Source organism: Stigmatopora argus, chromosome 10, assembly GCF_051989625.1.
Source record: "Stigmatopora argus isolate UIUO_Sarg chromosome 10, RoL_Sarg_1.0, whole genome shotgun sequence".
Taxonomy (NCBI): Eukaryota; Metazoa; Chordata; class Actinopteri; order Syngnathiformes; family Syngnathidae; genus Stigmatopora; species Stigmatopora argus.
Window position 1 is genome coordinate 15119841 of NC_135396.1, and position 6000 is coordinate 15125840.

The window sequence follows — 6000 nt, forward strand, 5'->3', positions numbered from 1 at the left end:
TTGTTAGGGTTATTAGTCTTACATTATTATATATTTGTTCGCAATGAAGAACGCTTTGCTTTACTTAGCTCATTAGTCTTACATTATTATATATTTGATCGCAATGAAGAACGCTTTGCTTTAAGAGAGATGCGTCTAACGGCAGAATGAACCTTGGACGAAGACGCGTCAGGTTCGGATTCTCTCTTGCAAGAACACCTCAGATGAGTCTCATGTCTCTATTATTTGTGCGTGAATGTGGGAATTCCTATTGGTGAACCTATCAGACATCCTTTGCATTTATAAATATCTGATTAGAAATACAAATACCAGTAAAATAATTGTAACACAGACCGCTTGATGATTTACAATGACCACCAGGAGACCAATCTTTAATGAACACTGCTCCAGAACACGATCAGTTCTTCAATCAGTACCTTAGACAGCAGTATTGTTACTGTTTACCAATTTAATGACTGAGTACATAAAGAAATATTCCTGCTTTCATCTAACACTGTTTTTCACATTTAGTTTGTTGAGCCAAAATGTCCTATGGTGTAACATTTTTGCCATTTTATGTCACATTAGAATTCAATTGTCTCACAAATTAGAAGTGCAAAAGCAAAGGCAGTAGAAATTGCTTGTTTGTTTGTGTGTGCTCAGTTTGCTGACTCTCTGGTTTGGCAGGGGACATGGAAAATTTCCCTTGTGTATAAACTGATGGATGTGTACATAACAGTGTATGAATGCAATTTTCATTTTCATTTGACCTTGTGTTTTTTGTTATAGCCTTAAAGCCAATTAGTTCCTACTGGGCATTTGAGAGTTTGGTTTAATCATATATAAAAACACAAATGTGCATGTCTGGCTAATACTAGACACACAGACAAGAGATATGCAACAAAAAAGAGCACTCATTTTACAAGAAATGGATCTGTAAATCTGGTCTGCTATTTAAAAAATGTTACATAGTGGGCAAAAAGCAAGAGAAAATGGGAGGGTGTATGTTTGTGTGTGGGGATATGTGCGCATGTTTGTGTGGGTGTGCTGTACGGGTGGCGTAGAGCATGACACCCAGTGAATGCTTGTGTGGAGGCAGTTGTCATGGCATCAGAGATTTTCGTCTATTCTGCAGATGGTCTCTCAAATGTCCCAGAATCCTACATCTCTGTCATTATTAGTTTGTATCAATGTTTTTCATATTGTCTCTACTCTTTTTTTGCATGTGTTACGTAAGCGTGGTGTCGTAGTTGGACCCAAATGCAGGGAAGCAGTTAAGGACTTGGAAGTAGTGCTCAAACAAAAGTTTAATTACTTAAGAGCAGGAATCTTCAGAAAATAACAAGGATTTAGAAATCAAATCACAAAATCAGACCTGAAAGGGAAGACATGGGGGGGATGAGGTACATGGAACATGGTGTGGTAACTTGGCATGGGGTAAACAAGGCAAGCGATCAAACAGACTACCAAACACACAGGATTTAAATAGACAGACAAGGAATGATTACAAAGTACACGTAAATGGTTACTGGAGGAAGGGAAGCCCTGAGGGAAACAAGAAGCGAAAAGCAAACAAACCAACCAAAACCCCAACTAATCCTAACAGTGTCTGAAACCAGATCAAACCAAACCAATTTATTTTCTCTATTTCAGTCCTTATAGGAGTAGAAGCCACATTTTGCTCCTCCAACATTTTGGAAGTTGCCTCACACCGAGGTGGGAATTATCCAAGCTCGTTTTAATGTCCAAGGTGGTTTTACATCTGTTGGTTTTCCACATTGTAGCCAATTTTAAAATACTGATTAGAAAGCAAAGAATGAAGAAAAGGTTTCCTATAATATTGTAAAAATAAGGAAGCCTGAATTAATGTTTTGAGAACTGTTGTTGAGAGATAAGAAAAAAAATAAAGAAACAAACTGAACTCCCAAAGAACTAGTGGAACCCAAATGGTATCCCTTCTGCTAGAAGGTTTGGAATTGATTTGAAACCTCTGGACTCAAACACATGATGTCATGCTAGAACTGGAGGGATTTCGTGCGAAATGTCATTGTGTGACATGCTTTTTTTTAGGCTAATTAAAAACAAATGCTGTGGTACCTCCACTTACGAATGTTTCTACATTCTAAATATTAATGTTATGGAAAGCTTTGATGGGATACCTTTTTTCCCAAGAAATAACAAAAAATTCCAAGTTACGAGATCAAACACCCCCGAATTATAAAAACAATTCCTGTATCCGGTATTTTATCTTAAAATCATTGGGGTAGTGTTGCTTTCCCCAACACACCACTGGCCTCCCATGGGCATTGGAAAAATCAAATCAAAAGCCTTTATTGTCATCATACACAGCTGTGTATAACGAAATTGGTGGTGCTACTCCACAAAGTGCATTTTCCAGGTAAAAAAAACATAAATGAGTAATATAAAAATATAAAAAGTCACATCCTGGCAAGGTAAATTCTAAAATTCTAAAATATTGCACAATCTAAGATATTGCACACTGTTATTGCACAGAAGGGATTGTCGTGCCAACGCAAGTTCAGAGTCCTGATGACTGTGGGGAAAAAACTGTCCTTAAGTCTATTTGTCCGTGCTTTGTGAGACCTGTAGCATCTGTCAGAGGGCAGCAGCTGGAACAGGTTGTGACCTGGGTGGTATGGGTCCCTAACAATGTTTGTCTGCTGAGGTAGCGAGGGCTTCCAATGTCATCCAGTGAGGGCAGAGAGCAGCCGATGATCTTCTGGGCAGTGTTGATCACTCTCGGCAAGGCCTTTCTGTCTGCTGCCGTGCTTCCAGCGTACCACACTGTGATGCAGTATGCCAGGATGCTCTCCACAGTGGCTCTATAGAAGGTTACCAGAAGCTTAGTCTCCAAGTTGTTCCTCCTGAGTACCCTCAGGAAATTGAGTCGTTTCTGGGCCTTCTTCACCACTGCTGTGGGGTTGGTATACCGGGAGAGCTTGTCCGTGACGTGGACCCCCAGGAATTTGAAGGACTGGACCCTGTCTACCTATACTCCATTTATGAGGAGTGGGGCCAGATCTGTGCTGTGTTCTCTATCAGAGAAAAATCAGAGTTGTAGAAATAACTGAAAACTCAAGAGAGCCATGACATTATGTTCTTCACAACTGAAGTGGGGTTGGTAGACCGGGAGAGCTTGTCCGTGACGTGGACCCCCAGGAATTTGAAGGACTGGACCCTGTCTACCTATACTCCATTTATGAGGAGTGGGGCCAGATCTGCTGTGTTCTCTATCAGAGAAAAATCAGAGTTGTAGAAATAACTGAAAACTCAAGAGAGTCATGACATTATGTTCTTCACAACTGAAGTGGGGTTGGTAGACCGGGAGAGCTTGTCCGTGACGTGGACCCCCAGGAATTTGAAGGACTGGACCCTGTTTACCTATACTCCATTTATGAGGAGTGGGGCCAGATCTGCTGTGTTCTCTATCAGAGAAAAATCAGAGTTGTAGAAGTAACTGAAAACTCAAGAGAGCCATGACATTATGTTCTTCACAAGTGTATGTAAACTTTTGACCACAACTGTAGGTGTCCAAACCAATCCGCTAGGACTGCAGTAGATGAAGGTATTCATTCCAACCGACAAGGAAGATACATTTTCACCTATCTAATGTTCAAAAAATGTAGTCATTTGACTGCTGTCAGGTGCTGCTTATTTCAGGAGAAAGTTTATTGATGAAACTGTCTATGTTGGATCAGTTGGGATAAAAGCAGCACCCACCGCTGCCCTTTGTGGAATAGTTTAGACACCGCTGCTTTAGAGTAGTATATGAAAATCTGGTAGTGGCATAAAGGGACATCAAGACCTATAATTTACAACACTATTTTCTTAACATTGAGTGTACATAAAACACAAGCCGTTTCACTCCACTTAACTGCTAAGAATCTAAACGTTGAAACATCTTAAGCAAAGCAATATCTATATGATTGATTTGACTAAGACTAAAACAGCAACACAAACACTGGCAAACACTAAAAGGAATTTCCAGTGGCTCATCTAATCCATAAGAACCAGTTTGATTCCAAAACATCTATCTAGCACTCGTCGCGCTATCGTGAGATAAATGGCTGAAATGAATCAACAGAAGCACAGGGAGTAGATTTTGGCTATATCATCAATGATATCACATGTAAGTTCAAGGGATGTGACCCCCATCAATGAAAACATCAAAATCTCTTTCCAAGGTCCATTCTGTAACAATCTGGCATCAGGTTTACGTTGGCAGCTAACATAACAACACAACACAAAAATATGCCTAAGAAATAGTGCATCTTGCGCACACAGGGCCAATCATGGCGATGTTCAATACCTACATTAATGACATGTATGTACTTTATTTTTTGATCATGTCATTCTGATATTGGCAGAATTACCAAAATAGGGCTGTTACAATAATGGGGAATACGTAGGGTAAGAATACGTACATTCAAGCAGCCAGTAGGTGAAACAAGCTTAATGAGCATAAGCAGGGTAAAAATCCTAAAGAAATCCTCTTATTCACATGCCTAAATAAAGATTATTAGATGAATTAAGATTATGCCTTTAATCAAGACTATTCTTTGTTAATTGGCAGGTTTATATTTGCAGCTGGAAAAGTTTCCTAAATTGTATAATGTGCACATCCAAAATCAATATCTTTTAATAATAGTTGTTATTATCCAATTCTAATCTTTCATTCATCTTCCATACCGGGCATCCTCGGAACGGTTGCAGGGTTTGCTGGAACCTTACCCAGCCGATTTCGGGTGAAAGGCATTCTACACCCTAGACTGGTCACTAGTCAGCCTTAAGGCACACAGAGAGAAAAATGCCATACGCAAACCATACGCACTCAAAATCATACCTTCTCCAGCGGGAATCGAGCCTGCGCCTGGCCGCACCGTTGTCGGGCGAGTGAACCGCTACACCACAAGGCATCTGAATCCGATTATAATCTGGTGTTGATAAAAAAAATTCTAAGTGATATGCCTATGATCTGTTCCTTCAACTTTCCTCTAGTGTGCACCTTCATCAGGTTGCTTTCAGGCACAAACACATGCCAACAATATTCATAGCCTTAGTTGCAATGATCTGTATTCCGGAGAGGGGGAATTTCTGGAAGAAATACACAACTATGATGGGTGGCGTCTTTTTCAGATGCTTACTTTGCTTTCAAATCCATGTAGATTCCGCTGGGTTTTTCGCAGATTATTGACTCGGTCAGGCTATCTCCAGTAGAAAATGCAACCTGTACGGCCCGGTGCTCATACAGATCTTTACGCGAGGGAGGGGGAGATGCAGACAGAGGGATGCGGTTCTGATAAGCAGTCTCTCGCATATTCGGCCAAACGGATGACCGAATAGGGAACCATCATGTATGCTCGTACATCAAGGCAAAAATCTGCTCGGAATTTTCATTTCTGAATCGCTTATCCTCACAAAGATTGCGGGGGGTGCTGGAGCCTATCCCAGCTGACTTCGGGGATGACGCAAGGAACACTCAGCATCGGTGCCCAGCCAATCGCAGGGCACAAGGAGAGACAACCATTCATGCTCACACTCATACCTAGGGGCAAGTTTGAAGTTTCAACCAGCCTACTCTGCATGTTTTGGGAAAGTGGGAGGAAACCAGAGGACCATGTAAAAATACACAAGCCCACACATGCAAACTCCATACAGGAATGTCTGGACCTGGGAACCCTCAATCTCAGAATTTTAAGGCCGATGCGTTATCCACTCGGTCCCTGGGCTGCCTGAAATTATTAATCCGATTACCGTATTTTCTCGCGTATTTGTTGCAAAAAAAATCATGACTGGATCAAGGGTACGGCTTATATGCTTGACTTGACGCGCACGAAACTGCAAGATGACAAAGACAAAACCCCATAACCCAAGATAATGCGGCCAATACGGTCATTTATTTCTAAATAGAGAAAAGATAAACATATAAAATGCTTAACAAAACATATTTTGACCTCTATGAATAAAGTTCAAGAAAAAAAACGTATCTTGCATAAAACT

The 6000-nt window shown here is 40.8% G+C and overlaps 1 long non-coding RNA gene across 2 annotated transcripts in view; it reads right to left on the reverse strand.

Annotated features, from left to right (window-relative positions):
- LOC144084064 (uncharacterized) overlaps positions 1 to 5412 on the reverse strand; it is a 32202-nt gene extending 26790 nt beyond the window's left edge. For both annotated transcript variants that reach the window (XR_013303711.1, XR_013303712.1), the window contains exons 1-2: positions 5145 to 5412; positions 4844 to 4934 (exon numbers count right to left, since the gene is read on the reverse strand). This is a non-coding gene — a long non-coding RNA (uncharacterized LOC144084064). The remainder of the gene's footprint in view (positions 1 to 4843; positions 4935 to 5144) is intronic.
- Positions 5413 to 6000: the final 588 nt, after the last annotated feature.